Genomic DNA, 18022 nt, shown 5'->3' on the forward strand with positions numbered 1-18022 from the left:
TTCCTTTCCTTTCCTTTCCTTTCCTTTATTAAATATTCAGGGACTATGCTGGGTACAGGGCATAAGTTGATGAAGAAAAACATATGTATTCCTAAAGAGGTAATAGTCTAGTGTGGGGTGTGCAATAGAAGTATATTATGAGCCACATAAGTATATTTAAATTCTCCAGTAGCCACATTGAAAAAAACTAAAAAGAAACAGGTAAAATTCATTTAATAATATGTTTTATTAAACCGTATATATCCCAAAATGTTATCACTGAAATAGTCTCGCTCTCTCTCTTGGGGGGTACTATATCTACAAAATCTGGTGGATATTTTTTTCCAAGTCCTACTAATTTATTTCCATCTTAAGGTTTTCTTCAATCTTTGTTCCTATTGCAGACCACTTTGGATGAAGAATTCTGCACCCCACCCCAGCTTAATTGAGATATAAGTGACAGGTCACATTGTGGCAGTTTAAGGTGTACAACATAATGATTTGATACACTTACATGTTGCAAAATTGTTACACAGTAGGGTTGGTTAACTTCCATCAGCTCACATAATTGTCTTTATGTGTGTGTGTGTATGAAAATTTAAGATCCACTCTCTCAGCATATTTCAAGTATATAATACAGTATTTTTAACTATAGTCAACCATGCTGTACATTCAACCCACAGAGATTATTCATCTTATAACTGAAAGTTTGTACATGTCCCTACTTTCTCCACCCCCAACCCCTGGCAACCAGCCCTCTACTCTCTGTTTCTATGAGTTTGGCTTTTTCAGATTTCACATTATAAGTGAGATCATATAGTATTTGTCTTTGTCTGACTAATTTCACTTAGAATAATGCCATCCATGTTCTCAAAAATGACAGGATTTTCTTCTTTCTCATGACTGAAGAATATATAACAAATATATATATATATAATATATATACACACACACATTTTCTTTATCCTTTCATTCATAGACAGATACTTAGGTTGTTTCTATATCTTCACTATTTTGAATAATGCTGTGACAAACATGGGAATGCAGGTATCACATATCTTTTTGGGCTTATTTCACTTCATTTGGATCTGTAACCACAAGTGGGATTGCTGGATCACACAGTAGTTTTATTTTTAATTTTTTGAAGAAACTCCATATTGTTTTCCATAATGTCTATTCCAATGTACATCCCTGCCAATAACACACAAAGTTCCCTTTTCTCCACATCCTCATTAACACTTGTTATTGCTTGTTGTTTAGATCATAGCTATTCTAACAGGTGTGAGGTGAGGTCTCACTGTGGATTTGGTTTGCATTTCCCTGATGATTAGCGATGCTGAGTATGTTTTCATATACCTGTTGGTCATTTTTAATGTCTTCTTTGGAAAAATGTCTATTCAGGTCTTCTGCCATTTTTAAATCAGATCATTTGTTTTACTTTGCTACTGAGTTGAATGAGTTCCTTATATATTTTGGATATTAACCCCTTATCATGTAGATGATTTGCCAATATTTTGTTTCATTCCATAGGTTGCCTTTTCATTTTTTATTGTTTCTTGTGCTGTGCATAAGCTTTTTAGTTTGCTGTAGTCCCATTTAGTATAGCATTTATTTTTCTTTTGTTGCTTGGGCTTTTGTGTCATATCCAAAAAATGTCAAGGAGCATTTCCCATATGTTTTCTTCTAGTAGTTACGTGGTTTAGGTCTTATGTTTGTCTCTAATCCATTTTGAGTTGATTTTTGTGAGTGGTGTAAGATAGGGGTTCAGTTTCATTGTTCCACATGTGATTTCAGTTTTCCCATTTATTTATCAGTTTTCTTCAGTTAATGAGGAGACTATTCTTTCTTTCTCCATTGTTATTGGTTCCCTTGTCAAATATTAGTTGACTCTATTATAAGGGTTTACTTCTGGGCTTTCAATTCTGTTCCAGTGGTCTATGCCAGTACCATACCATTTTGATTACTGTAACTTTGCGATATAATTTGTAACCAGGAGTATGATGTCTCCAAATCTGTTTTCTCAGGATTGCTTTTGTTATTTGGGGTCTTTGTAGTTCTACACAGATTTTAAGATTATTTTTTTTTCTATTTCTGTGAAAGCTGCCATTAGAATTTTGGTGGAGAGTGCTTTGAGTCTATAGATGGCTTCGGGTAGTATTGACATTTTAACAATATTAATTCTTCTGATCCATGCTCATGGGATACCTTTCCATTTAACTGAACAACCACAAATAAATGTTATTGGTTCCCTTATCAAATATTAGTTGACTCTATATAAGGGTTTACTTCTGGGCTTTCAATTCTGTTCCAGTGGTCTATGCCAGTACCATACCATTTTGATTACTGTAACTTTGTGATATAATTTGAAACCAGGAGTATGATGTCTCCAACTCTGTTTCTCAGGATTGCTTTTGTTATTTGGGGTCTTTGTAGTTCTACACAAATTTTAAGATTATTTTTTTTTCTATTTCTGCTATTGTGAGATTGTTTTCCTCATTTCTTTTTCAGATATTTTATTGTTAGTATATAGAAACATAACTAATTTCCTTATATTGATTTTCTATCCTGTAATTTTACTGGACTCATTGATAACTTCTAACATTTTTTTTTGTGGCCTCCTCAGTATATTCTAAATGTAAAATCCTATCATATACAGAGACATTTTTACTTCTTCCTTTCTGATTTGGATGCCTTATATTTCTTTTTCTTGCCTGATTTTTCTGGTTAGGACTTCCAGTTCTATGTTGAATAAAAATGAAAGGAGTGAGCATCCATGTTTTGTTCCTGATCTTAGAAGAAAAATTTCAAACTTTCACTGTTGAGTCTAAGTTAGCTGTGGGCTTTTCTTATATGGTCTTTATTATGTTGAGGTATGTTCTTCTATACCTAATTTATTGAGAGTGTTTATCATGAAAGGATATTGAATTTATCAAATGCTTTTTTTTCATTTATTGTGATGATTATATGATTTTTATCTTTCTTTTAATGTGGTGTATCACATTTATTGATTTGCATATGTTGAAACATCCTTGCATCCCAGGGATAATCCCTCCCAATCCTGGTGTATGATCCTTTTAATGTATTGTTTAATTTAGTTTGCTAATATTTTGTTGCTAATATTTTATTTATATCTATATTCATAAGGGATATTAGCCTGTACTTTTCTTTTTATGTAGTGTCCTTATCAGGCTTTGATATCAGGGTAAAGCTTGCCTCATAAAATGATTTTGGGGTCTGTTCAATTTTTTAGAGTAGTTTGAGAATAGTTGGTGTTAATCCTTCTTTAAATGTTTGATAGAATTTACCCATTAAGCTGTCTTGTCCCGGGCCTTTTTTGTTGTTGTTAGGAGGTTTTTGATTACTGATTCAATCTCCTTACTTCTTATTCATTTGTTCAGATTTTCTATTTTTTCATGATTTAGTTTGTAGGTTGTATGTTTCTTGGCCTTTATTCATTTTTTCCAGATTGTCCAGTTCGTTTTCTTATAACTGTCAACAGTAGTCCCTTTGTACTTCTGTGGTTTCAGCTGTAATATCTCCACTTTCATTTCTGATTTTATTTAAGTCTTAACTCTTTTTTTCAGTCTAAAGTTTTGTCAGTTTTTTTTTTTTTAAAGATTTTATTTATTTATTTGACAGAGAGAGACACAGTGAGAGAGGGAACACAAGCAGGGGGAGTGGGAGAGGGAGAAGCGAAGCAGGCTTCCCACTGAGCAGGGAGCCCGATGTGGGGCTCGATCCCAGGACCCTGGGATCATGACCTGAGCTGAAGGCAGACGCTTAACGACTGAGCCACCCAGGCGCCCCAGTTTTGTCAGTTTTATCTTTAAAAAAAAAACTCTTAATTTTGTTGATTTTTCTATTGTTTTTCTGATCTCTGTTTTATTTATTTCTGCTCTGATCTTTGTTATTTCCTTCCTTTTGGTAATTTTCACCTGAGTTTGTTTTTCTTTTTCTAATTCCTTGACATATAATGTTAGGTTGTTTGTCTGAGATCTTTATTTTTTTCTTAATGTAGGGCAATTACTGCTATAAACGTCCTTCTTAGAACAGCTTTTGCTGCATCCGTTTGTTTTGGTATGTTTTCATTTCCATTTGTTTCAAGATATTTTTTTGATTTCCATTTTTATTTCTTCTTTGATCCATTAATTATTAATGGATCATTAATGTGTTTTAATTTTCACATATTTGTTACTTTCCCAGTTTTCCTCCTGTTATTGATTTTACTTTCATACTATTGTGGTTTGAAATACTACTTGGTGTGATTTCAATCTTCTTAAATTTGCTAAGGCTTGTTTTATGACCTAATTTATATGATCTATCCTGGAGAATGTGCCTTGTGCACTTGAGAAGAATGTGTATTCTGCTGCTATTGGATGGAGTGTTCTGTAGATATCTGTTAGGTCCATTTGGTGTAAAGTATAGTTGAAGTTCAGCATTTCTTCATTGACTTTCTGTCTGGATGATCCATCTGTCACTGAAAGTGGGTATTGAAGTCCCCTACAATGATTGTATTGTTGCCTATTTTTCCCTTCAGATTTGTTAGTATTTGCTTAATATATTTAGGTTCCCTGATGTTGGTTATATATGCATTTATGATTTTTATATCTTCTTAATGAATTGACTGCTTTATCATCATATAATGACCATTTTGGTCTCTTGTTATTATGAATTAGTCTATTTTGTCTGATATAAGTATAGCTACTGTTTTGGCTTCTACTTGCATACTACATCTTTTTCTGTCTTTTCACTTTCAATGTGTATGTATCCTTAAAGTGGAAGTGAATTTCTTGTAGGAAACATTTAGTTGGGTCTTATTTTTTTGTTCATCCAGCCACTCTATTTTGTTATATTGGAGAATATAATCCATTACACTTAGAGTAATTATCGATAGATACAGATTTACCAATACCATCTTATTAGTTGTTTTTTGGCTGTTCTCTAGCTACTCACTCCCACCCTCCTCCTCAAGTTGTGCAGCTCATGACTCAGTACTCTGGATGGGGCAGAAAGAGAAATGTGCCTCTTTGGCGGCATCCCGCACAGCTCAGGAAGCTAGTCACTCACTCACATGCTCTCATTTTTCCACATGGGAGAAGTCATGGACTGATAAGGGCTCTCGTGACACTGAACTCCACCTCCTTGGAGGAGGGATGGCATGGAATTCAGACTGTTCATCTTCTTCTCCCCTGTGTGTCCAAACTCAGAATTTTTTGCTATAACCTTGTGCTGGAACTTTTCGACTGGACTGGATTTCCACAAAGGCTCTCTCATCTGTGGGTGATTGTCTAAGTCATTGTTCTCCAGGGACTCTTGGACCACAGCTGAGAGGGTCTGGGATCATTTCACAGACCACTGCAGAGTCCACACTTGGGACCAAGATTACCAGACACATGGTGGGCAAGACTCTTTCTGGCTCTGTTGCCCTATGGTGTTGACTCCCACAGTTTTTACAAAGGCACTTTTGTCTGTGGGTAGATGCCGGATTGCTGTTGTTGAGAGGACGATACGATGAGGGACATCTTATTCAGCCATCTTGCTGATGTCTCCTGGTGTATATTTTACACAGCCAGCACATCTTGATTTGGATTAGCCATATATCAAGTGCCCAATAGTCCCCTGTGGGTAGTAACTGCTGCTTGGGGGAGTGCAGGTCTAGTGGAAGAAACTGACACATAAACAGGCACTTAAACTCTAAGAAGGACTGTAGTCTGAGGTTCTATGGGGCAGAGAAGAGTCATTTGACCTAAATTTAGGGGTCAGAGAGAAGGCTTCCCAGAGGAAGCTGTCAGTTGGGAGATCAATAAGAGTTATCAAATGAGTTGGTGGAAAGTGCAGTAAGTGGGAGAAGAAGGTGTTCTGGGAAGAAGGAATAGTATACACAATTACACAGTGATGAGAGAAAACATCCTCTGCTAAAGAATCAAAAGAATGTCTGAGTGATCCAATTTAGAGAGCAAGGGCAGGAGATTGGGGCAGGATGGTGAGATTGAAGTTGGAGAGATGAGCTGTGGCTCTCAGTGTTACATTAGGGACTGGCGGGTTTATATCACTCCTTTCTCTTGAAGTCCATTTCCAGATATTATTCCCACTGTTGGACAAGGAAAGACTAAAGACGGGGAAATAATTAGCAGGCTCTCACAATAGTCAAGGCACAAGTTGAGGCAGGGTAACTAATTTAGGATTGCAGAGGTTGGAAAGAAATATTTAGGAGGCAGAAAAAGGAAAAGGGCAGCACCACAAAATCAGCTTCTATTTAGTGAGATATTATTAAAAGTGGATTCTACATCAGCAGTTCCCTTCAGAATGAATCAATGAATTAGCATGTGACCTAGCAGCTGCACTTTGGTAACATTTATCATGGGGAAATGGAGGCTCATTTTCATGCAGGAAACTGTACACAAATGTTTGTGTCAGCTTTATTCATAATGGCCAACAACCCAAATGTCCAATGGGTAAACAGTTATGCACACCGTGGAATACTACTCAGTAATAAAAAGGAATTAACAGTTGATTGTTGCTCTGATGAAATGCAAGGAAATTATGCTGACTGGAGAAAGTTAGTCTCAAAAGGACACATACTGCAGGATTTCACTGATGGAACACTCATGAAATAACATAGTTTTAGATGTAAAGAACACATTAGCAGTTGCCAAGGAGTTAGGGATGATGGGGGAAGGGGAAGGGTGTGACTCTGAAGGGGTGATCAGAGGATGTGTTGTGGGTGACAAGAGAAAGTACTTCGGTTGTGGTAGTGGTTACACAGAGTGATACATGGGATGAAACTGCATGGACTTACACACACAGGAGTGCACGGATAAATGGTGATCTCTGTGCACATTCTATGGATTGAATCAATGCCAGTTTCTTGACTTGGAGAGAAAGTCTGCACTGCACTATAGTTATGCAAGATGTTCTTATTGGCAGAGGATGGGGGAGGGGTGCATAGGCCCTCCATGTACATTGTTTTGCAATCCCCTGTATATCCATAAAAAAACAAATCCGAATAAAAAGTTAAAAATGGCTTCTGTCAGTGCCATTGTTTGCTTTAAAGGAGGTCAGGAAGGATGGTGCAGTACTTTTTACGTGAGTACAATAAAAGAGATCTCGGCTCCTTTAACTGTTTTATCGTCAGGACTTGGTCATCAAGGACTTTTATGAAGTACAGTGGGTGCTCTCCACAGACGTAAAACCTGGGCTGTTTGCACGCTCCAGGGCCTGACTGTCTGATGATCAAGCTCAGCTCCACTCCCCTTTAGTCCCACTCTTTGAAATGTGCAGGTAGATAATAACTCCTCTTTCTTTGTTCACCCCCTCCCTTGAAGGAGCCCTGGCTTCCTCTAGGATCACCCTGTGGAACCACTACCACAGTTGAGTTCTGGGGTTCTGTGTGGGATTCCATTGACTCCTGCTTACGTAGAGCCCCCTGTGCACAGTGATGGCTGCTCGTACTTGGACTGTCAGTGGGCATTCACAACTCTCTTTTCAGGGTTGATCTAAGAGGTAAGGTGATAGAAATGTATAAAGGCCCCGTGGTTCTGAAAGTTTTCCAATGCACACAATGTGTAAAAATACTTAGACAGCTTTCATCTTTCCTTACTCAAACCACAGGGTCCATGTTGACAAACTTTCTTTTCTTTTACTCAGTCTCAGCAGCCTTGGACACAGCTCACCCTACATTTATTCTTGGGACATTTTTTTCACTCAGCTCCCAGGGCACCATAACTCCTTTGATTTCTTTCTTCCTCTCTCCTGGGTGTTCCTCACCTCTCAGTCTTCTTTGATGGTCCTACCTCCCCTTCCTGCTCTCCAGGTAGCTGAATCCTCCAAGGCAGCAGTGCTCAGTCCTCTTCTTGAATGACATCAGCTGCCTGAGGGACATCATGTGGTCCCATGGTTTGAGTCGTGATCTATCACCCCATGAATCACAAACGTCTATCTCTAGCCCATCTGCTTCCCAGCCCTCCACCCACCTCCAGACTCTAGACAGCTGCCTTAGCATCTCAGAGTCGACATGTCCAGATCAGAACGTGGGGTTTATTCTCCATCAATCCCTGCTCCACAACGTGATACTTCTCCACGTGTTCTCTGCCATTAACAGTTTCCACAGCCCCAGTCTTGAAGTCATCTGTTCACACAACGCATCCAAGCACCAGCAAAGCCAGTCGGAATTATCTCTAAACATGTTCTAAATGAGGATTCTTCTTATCACCTGCATGGCAACACCTTAGTTCAGGCATGATCGTCTCTCATTAGAACTCTGCGGATCCCATATCATGGGCTGAGTTGTGTCCCCTTGGAATGTCTATGTAGAAGGCCTAACCCCCAGAACCTCAGGATGCGATTGTATTTGAAGAAAAGGCCTTTAAAAGAGTAATTAAGGTAAAATGAGGTCATTAGGGTGGGCTCTAATCCAGTGTCATTGGTTGTCTTGTAAGAAGAGATTAGGGCACAGACACAGGGTAAGGATTGATCTGTTTGAAGCCTACACTGGATCTTATTCTCCTACTCAGAAGCCTCCAGTGGCTTTCCATCACACTTGAAAAACGTTCTGAATTCCTTACTAGAGCTTGCAAGGCCCTACATGGACCTGTGGGCCTGGCCCTCCAGCTCCATCTCATACCGCCATTGTTTTCACTTGCTTCATCCGCCACATTGGCCCTCTGGATGCTCCTGGAGCACATGGCGTGGCCTGTGTTCTTTGTCAGAGCCTCGGTTCTATGGCTCCTCAGCTGGCAGCGCTTCCCAAAGATGCTCGTAGGTCTTGCTGCCTCCCCACACTCAGATCTCAGCTCGGAGGCAACCTTCTCCAAATGGCCTTCGCCAGGTGCCCACCTGCTTCCTGGTCCATCGGTTTCTTGCTCTGGTTCTTGTTGCCTTCATCGGAGCTATCACTGTCATTCTGTTCCATAATGAATTATTTTTCTGTTCTCTCTGTTCCTGCTACCAACATTTGAACATATAATCCATGAAGGGTCTTATCTGTCTTGTTTGCTGCAGAGCCCCATGCTTAAAAAAGGCAAATACATGAATTCAAAACTATACAGCTGGATTTCCAGCCCAGCTTTTGACTTTGAAGTAGGTGTTAAATTTGTGGTCCTTTTGGGAGGAAAGAAGCTTCATCTTGTATAAATTTGATTACCTGGTTGGTGTCAATATGTTCATCAACATCTTGAATGTTTTATAAACAAATAGGCTGGTTTTTACTACTAATTGAATTTGTTCTATTGTTGTTTCACAAGAGTTTTTGTTCACTATTATGATCTAGTATATTAAATCCTCAAAGTGGATACAAAAATACAGTCCCTCCGGCAAGGAGCTTGGGGTCACATATACAGATTGGAAGGTAGTTAGGGATTCCAGCAACCTGCTTTTGGGAGTTTGGAGGGGTGAGCATGTTCTTCAGCCACGAAGGCAATGGCTTACAGCAGTAAGTGTGGGACAGAAATCAGAGCTTGTGCGTGGGTGAACCTACCCAGAATGTGTAGGCCACAGTCAAATTGCTACTGTGGTCATCTAATTGCAGATTCAATATGAATTTTCTTAAACTATAGGTGTAACTATGAAGAAAGTAAAACGTATAAAAGTCAATGAAAGTTTCTCTCTTTTTCTTCTTTATGAAGTAACTTTATCACCCCATTATTTGTGGACCACTTTATTGCTTTCTCATGACCTGACTATGGAAATGGTTCTCTAAGGATGAAGGTAGAAACCTCCAGAATTATAGCCTGTCTACACAATTAGTGTTATATAATCCTCCAACGGCCTCCCTCTGCCTCTGAGCTCTGAAATAGCAGCACACGGGAGTGGGTGGTAAAACTGTCTAATAGTTAGCTGCTAGAAGACTGATTTGCATTCATTCTGTTTGCCAAATTATTTTGGGAGAGGAGTCTTAATTGACAGTATCAGCACAATAAGCCTAACTTTTAGCTGAGTTTAACGGCCACCCCTGTGCCAACCAGATCTTTGGCTTTATGGGTCAGGTTGGATCCCCCCCAACAGGGGTGGGGACACATGTGCCCCCAAGTGACCTGCCCTTTGTAGTCCTCCAGCTGGCTGAACCCTACTGAAGCCTTTGCCATGACACCTCCCTGCCATGTGGCTTTATCCTGTTCATCATTTCCTTGCCCCAAATATTCCCAGGAAACTTGTGCAGTTATATTAAATAGGTGTCTCATTGCTGGCTTGTTTACTGTTGCCAACTAGTTGCAAACCAGAGGAAACTGGGCTGCTTGTGAGTAAGAAAATAACCAGGAAAGATGAGCTCACTCTGGAATGAGAAAGGAGAGTCTCTGTGTATAAACAAAGGGTTGAAACACACACACACACACATACACACACATGCTCATCGTCCTAGGCACAGATCACTGACTCTCCATCTTAACTTCAATGTCTATCTGCTGTGAGTTTGAAGGGTAAACCTTTCTTCATGAGGGTCTCCCTTGATAGTTAAAAGAAAGAAATCAGTGTCAAACAAAGGAATTCCTATTTTATATAGCATAATATAATTAACAATATAGCGTAATAATTAACAATAACAAAAAATTTTAACCAAAGAAAGTGACAAAAATAAAATTGTGTAGGTATCAAAACATATAATTTCTTGGTATTATCTGTAAAAAAACAGTGATATTTAGAATGAGCCTTGGAAAAATAAAATAGGGTGAGTACTAACCTACCTTGATATGTTTAATGGTTTAACTCATATATTCCCAAACTAAAGCTTATTTTTTTTATAGGGTTAGAAAAGATTTAACTGAATTTTTTTTTCTGATGTGTTCCTTCCATAATTTGTTCCTTGTTTATAATGTTAAAACTCTGGCCACTAAAATACTGTTTTCTTAGAATTATTTTCTGCTACTCCTCAGATAAGCCTTAGGTCAAATTTGCTACACACCCACTTGGGACCTCTGTATATTTTGCCTCCTATAGAAACAAAAGGTGAGGGACAATGACGGTCTCTTAAGACCTTTATTTCTTAGAGAGTTTTCCTCATGGAAATTTATGCCAATTGAATTGGTTTTCACTTGTTCTGAAGCTTGAATCTCTAAATTTCTAACAGACACTAAATGTATTCCTTAAACCCATTTTTAATTTTCTAGAAGTTGGTTTTTGAAACTGAACTTATAAATGATTCTCTGTGCCTAGAATATAATACTTACAACCCATTTAAGTAGAACTTATATAGGTTTTGAAAATGGTTTTCAAAAGTGGATTTGTTCAACCAACATTTATGAGTGTATAGTCCTTACAATTTCTTTAATTTTCAGAATAGTATTTTTAGATTCTGAACAATTTTGCCATCTAAATTGCATTTGCTTTCATGCTACTGCTTTAGAGAATAGTACCAGCTTTACTTTTATTCTAAACGACTTTCCCTGCTTTGTCATCACCCATAGTCTCCAGAGTGTATCGGCCATACGAAGAGCACCAGAAGAAATGTGAAAGGAGACCATAAGGCAGTGGGAGGTTATTTGATCATTGTACTGCTTTTTATTCTAACACCTGAATAGAAAAGATGAAGAAATCGAAGGACTCCATTTTTTTTTCTAGGAAAAACTTAGAAAAGTAAATGTCCTTTACACAAAATCTTTTGTTACTTTTATCCTTCTCTTATTACCAGAAGGTATTTTTGTGTGTGATTATCCAAAGTGGTGAAGTATAGGACAATGATAAGAAATTCATTTTATAATTATCCTTTGATAAAATAGCTTTTCTGCTCACTCGAATTGGAAGAATGAGCAGATATCATGGACTGTGAACTCTTTGATGCCATAAAATTGCTCCCCTAGGATAATTTCTTTTTGCAGTTTCTCGATAGTGTCTGGCAGAAAGTTTAGTGCTGTATTTGCAGCTGTCCAAATATAACCTTATTTTTTTTCAGTTGAAACAAAATTGAATTGAAACAAAATAAGGAACCCAGAATGTGCTTATTAATATGTATAGAAAACTTTAATTTCAATTAAAAATGCGACTTCCTAACTGCAGTGAGATATCACTTCACAGATGCTAGAATGGATATTATAAAAATGACAAGAGATAACAGGTGTTCTTGAGGATGTGGAGAAAAGGGAGCCCTGTGCAATGTTGGTGGGAATGTAAATTGGCACAGCTCCTATGGAAAACAATATGGAAGTTCCTTAAAAAATTAAAATAGAACTATCGTGTGATGCAGAAATCCCACTTCTGGCTCTATATACAAAGGACATGAAATCGGGATCTCAAGAGGTATCTGCACTCCCATGTTTAGCAACACTTTCACAATAGCCAATACAGGGAAACAGCCAAGTGTCTGTGGATGCATGAATGTATAGAGAAAAGGTATAGATATACATTTATGCAATGGAATATTATTCAGCAATAAAAAATGAAGGAAATCCTGCTGACATTCTGATAACATGGATGAAACTGGAGGACATTATGCTAAATGAAATATGCCAGACACAGAAAGACAAATACTGCATGATCTCACTTATGTGCAGAATCTATAATAAAGTTGAACTCATAGAACCAGAGAGTAGAATGGTATTTGCCAGGGGCTGGAGGATGGGGGAAATGGGGAGATATCGGTCAAGGGGTACAAACTTTCGATTATAAGATGAATAAGTTCTGGGGATCTAATGTACAACATAGTAACTATAGTTGACAAAACTATTACATGTTTGAAATTTGCTAGAGAGTAAATCATAAATGGTCTCACCACAAAATGGTAATTATATGAAGTGATGGATATGTTAATTAGCTTGATTGCAATAATCATTTCCCAATGTATATGTATGCACTTTAAGAAAACAAAACAAAAGCATCACATTGTGTAACTTAATTATATACAATTTTATTTGACAATCATATTTCAATGAATCTAGAGAAAAAGTAATAAAGAAAACGTACAGTTTTGTGACCTGAAACTGTTAAAATACATTAAGTTGAGAATATTTCTCTAAGAGTACAAATGGGGATTTTTGTATTTGGTTTAAAAATACAGTTTCTAATTTTTATTCATTAAAAAGATTTTTTTTTATTGAAAATGTCCATTGTTCCAGGCAAGTCTCTACATGGTCCTAGTATCCATCTAGTGTTAAATCAGATGGCAGGAATAGAGCACTGATACAGAGGGCAGGCAGCGTACCCCGTATACCTCAATGGAAGGACAATTCAGAAATCGATGATTGCCAGATGAGGTTGACAGGCGGATGAGGTGTTCTGGGAGCATATAGGTGAGAGGTCACATGCTGGGGAGGCCCATAGGCAGCACAGACTTCCCGAAGGAATGAAAAGCAGTTGATGAAGTAAAGGACAAGATGAAGAGGAGGGACACAATGAGCCAAGGCTAGAACCTTCCTGTGTCTAGAGGACCACACATTTACACTGGAATGTACACTGTTGGGTTGTGGGGGCGGTGAGGCTAAAGCTTGGACACGAGAGTGGGACACCATGTGAGGGGAGCCACGGCTGTGTCTTACACAAAGGATAGTGTTCACTCTGGAGGCTGTGGAGAGGGGCAAAGTGGAAAGATGAGAAATACCTGTACTAAGATGGTGGTCATGAAAATGAGAGAGAGATTTGGAAAATTCAGAGAAGGTGAATTGGCATGATCCTATGACTGAGGGAAAGAGCATCAAAACCATTGTTTCCTACCTATTTTATCTATCAGTGATTTTTCATGGAATATTGAAATGAAGAAATCTGGGAAAGCACCAGTTTTGAAACATAAAACAATACTTCTGCATTAAGATTACTTACAATATTTAGGGCTCTGAGTTCTAGGATCTGGGAAGTATATTGGATTGAAGGGATATTTGGGTTTTGGTTTCTGATCTGCCACTTAATATTTGTGTGATCCTTTAAAACCCATTGGCCATTGGGTCTCCATCCATTTATTTTTTTATAAAAATAGGTATTGAGAGGTAAAATTTGAGAGAACCTGTCAGTTTTAATATTTTCTAACTTTGTGATTATGTTTTTATCTCATATGTGTTCACAGAATAAGGGGCAAATGTACTGTTTGCTGGGAAAGTTAATCTAGGGAGGTATGTCTCAGGAATCAATATGACTCAGAGCACTAATACAAATCAGCAGGCCACGCAGTCATCAGCAGCCTCCACGTGCGCTGAAGGATGGGCTTGTCCATCGACCTCTGTGGGAGATGGATTGATGCTTTGAGATGCCGGACCAGCCTTTATGACACATGTCTGGTCAAATCACACTTTTAATATCACGATGCTCTTTCACCATCTGACAGTAAGTGGATAAATCTTTTTCTGGCCTAAGGAGTATTATAGAAAAATGAGCACAAAACAAAATGGTTGGAACAATAAATGCAAAAACACCCATCTTCCTGCCCCCCCAAATTCTAATTAGCCTCATATTTCCAGTTTGCTCCTCTGGATAGCTATGCCTGCAGCCCCACAAGTTTCCTGGTGGGACATAGTTGTGAGGGGGATAGCATCAGACAGCAATTTGACCCTCTCCAGTATAATGAGTAGATAGACCTCAATTTCTCCTCAGAGTGATTCTTGATTACCCGTTGCCCTGGGCTGGTGTTTACTTATGGCTCCTGCGTGTGCTGCCCAGGGACTTTGCCTGAGATATTCCACTTTGAACAGCACCCGCATCTCTTGGAGGACAGCTAGCTCCACATACTCTTCAGAACCCAATGAAAGGGACAGGTGAGGTTGAATATTCCAAAATCATAGCAGCCTCCTGCCATCCTTCCTGCCGAGGTTCAGCACACACCTGTGCCTCTTCCCTTGGTCAGATTGTGTCCACTTGCTTAGACTTCCATTTACAAAAGGCACTGACATCCCTGACCTTCCTGAGAGAATGCTCCCAAAGTATTACAGGGAGAAGCCTAATTCCCTCTGGATAATCACTGTAATGGACTGAATGCTTGTGTCTTCCCAAAATTCATATTTTGAAATTCTACCCCTCAGTGTGATGGTCTTAGAAGGTGGGGCCTCTGGGAGGTGATCCGGGTTAGATGAGGTCATGAGGGAGGAGCCCCCATTGTGGGATTAGTGTCCTTATGAGAAGAGAGCAGATCATCCCTGCTCTGCCAGGAGAGGGCACTCGCCAGCCCGCCCCTGTCGGGACCATGATGTCAGACTTACAGCCTCCAGAGGCATGAGAAATAAATGGCTCTTACATAAACACCTAGTGAATAGTGTTTTGTTACAGTAACCTGAGCTGGTTAAGACCATATCCATGCTTAGGGATGGCAGAGACTTTATAGCAGACCTAAATTCTAGTTCTTAGGTCCCCATAAAGGGGTGTATGTAAAATAGCAAAGAGACCCTTGGGTAGCATTTCCTTCCTCCTTTCAGGAATGCATGCATTCTAAATTCTGATACTGTCCTTATGAACTCCACAAGCTCACATAATATTGTACTCTTTAGCTGATGACTGCAACTATACTTGTTCAAAGTAGGCTTTTTACAGAAAAACCACATGATAGGGGCCCCTCTCAATTCTCAGTCATATTTTTCTCCCTGATAAAAACACTCACCAGCAAAGAAATCCTTGACTCCAAAAAATAATGATATCTGTCTATGCCCTGCTGCACAACAATGAGGTGGGATTTTCCTCTGTGGCCTATGCAGTACACTCTCACTACTTTATAGGTCTAATACATTGATGGTGTAGACACCCCATTTAAGTCTTCCTTTATTCGAAGGGAAAATTAATGTAAGCCAGGTAGAAGTGAATTTGGGCAGAAATGATAATGGTTTGAATATAGGTTCATGAATATTCCAGCTCAGCCCTCAGAGTCTAACATGCCAAATGTGAGAGGATGAAAGTAACAGATTTTACTAACAGTCATCATATTTGGATTAAGAAGGGGTCATTTTCCATGTTTTCATTTGGGTAAGGAATAATGCACAGACGTTAAGGGACCTTCCTAAGGCTGCACAGAAGATCAGTGGTGAGCAGCCTCAGGGTCATTGGCAGGGTCTGAGAACGATGCAGGTACACAGCATCCTCCCATGCCGGGGGCCCAGGCTTGGTTTGATGCTCAGCTGCCACTTTCCTGAAATGTTTAATACTTTCTGAACAAAGGACCATACACTTTCATTTTGCACTAGGCCACGCAAATTTAGTAGCTGGTCCCAATCATAAGTGTTGGGCATTTTTCACACTTCATTTGGACTCATAACCTGGAATTACAAATTATGCCTTACAGTTCAATATTATTAAGAACCTAGTACAATGGGGGAGAAATGACTTAACATTTTCCAGTTGGCAGGTCAAGCCCTGAAAACAGTGGCTCCAGGGACTTGTAAGAAGGAGGCTGAATTTGTTCAAGTAGTTCCTAAAAAAGAAGGAGACAATGTGTACTGTAAGAAGTTGCTGTAGAGTATGCAAAGGATTTCTAAGCTCTGGCAGTAGTAACCTACGATTTTTGCCCAAAGTTTGAAACTTTGGAATTCATTTACAATCATGAACCAGAAGCAGAATTTGCAGTGTTTGGGTTTCTATTCTATAAAGTACTATAAATAAATTGGCTGTGCATTTAGGTCTTTGAAACTTTGTGTGCATTTAAATCATAAAGTATGGGCAGGACTGTTTGAACTGAGCTGATCCAATTTTATCATGAATCCAAAGTGCATGAGTTTTAGTTCTCTTTTTCTTGAAGCCCATGGACTCTTGGTGAGGGCAAAGGCATCATCAAGTTACCCTGCGTTAACTTCAGTCTTTACTTAACTCCAACGTGGGTCAAAGTAACCTGTTGCTTGACTGATGCCCCCATATTGTGTCATTATTTTTTCCAATCTTATAATTTGCTCTGATAGAGTTATTTATTTTATTTTATTTTATTATTTTTTTAAAGATTTTATTTATTTATTTGAGAGAGAGAGAATGAGAGGTAGAGAGCACGAGAGGGAAGAGGGTCAGGGAGATAAGCAGACTCCCCGCTGAGCAGGGAGCCAGCCCGATGTGGGACTCGATCCTGGGACTCCAGGATCATGACCTGAGCCGAAGGCAGTCGCTTAACCAACTGAGCCACCCAGGTGCCCTGATAGAGTTATTTTAAAGGGCAGAGTATCTGTGTGATAATGTCCCATTGCTTAGTGACTGTCTGCCTTTTACCGATTTCATGTCCTTTTTCAGATCACAGTGCAAGAAAATACCTTCCTTTTATACCTTGTCTTTCTCTGCTGCAGTGTTTTTCAATTAGGGGGTGATTTCATTACCCAGGGGGCATTTGGCAATGTCTGGAGGCATTTCTGATTGTCAGAACTGGAGATGCTACTGGTATTTAGTTGATAGAGGGCAAGGATGCTGCTTAGCAGCTTCCAGTGCACTGGAAAGGCTCCCCAACAAAGAACTCTCTGGCCCCAAATTTCAATAGTGCCGGGGTTGAGAATCCCTGTTCTGTAGCTTAGAATCTACCTGCCAGATTAACTTTCTGCTGTCCTATGTAAGGTGAAAATGGCAGTGCTGGCATGTAGCTCAGCTACTTACTGGCTGACCAGGAAAATATCAGCTAGACTGACAGTTACTTTTTAAGGTAAAGAGCAAGGAGTGTTCCCTGCAAAAGGTACAGAGATGTAGGCACTAGAGTTGTTTTCTGCAAGGAAACCTTGACTACTTTGGTCTAAAGTGTGATGCTTTCTCTGGGTCCTAGTCTGTATTAATACTCTGGCATTCTCTGTTGAAGTAGAGGTTGGGAATTTGCTGAGCAAGACCAGCGGTTTGAAATTAGGTTTGTCTGCATGACAATTAAATTCTGCAAATGTGTATGGAGCATCACATAGGCAATGGGCATTAGGATAAATATTGTAAGGAATATAAATATCAGATATCATCCCTACCATCAAAAAGGGCAACGGCTGGCCCTACAGGAGACCAGGAGAAGCATGGTGAGGAAACATCTTCACCTTCCAAGCAATCCTGACTTTGAGAAGTTATGTTCATTCTCATTTTAGCAGTGGTCCAATGGAGAAGTGCCAGAAGTAAAGCCAAATCTCTGGGCTTTAGAGCGTACTGGTTAGAGACATAGGAACGTCTCTTACGTTCAGTATGTTGGAAGTCATACTGACAT

This window comes from Callorhinus ursinus, unplaced genomic scaffold (genome assembly GCF_003265705.2).
Source record: "Callorhinus ursinus isolate GAN/ISIS: 27379988/994484 unplaced genomic scaffold, GSC_fseal_2.0 scaffold11, whole genome shotgun sequence".
NCBI classification, from domain to species: Eukaryota; Metazoa; Chordata; class Mammalia; order Carnivora; family Otariidae; genus Callorhinus; species Callorhinus ursinus.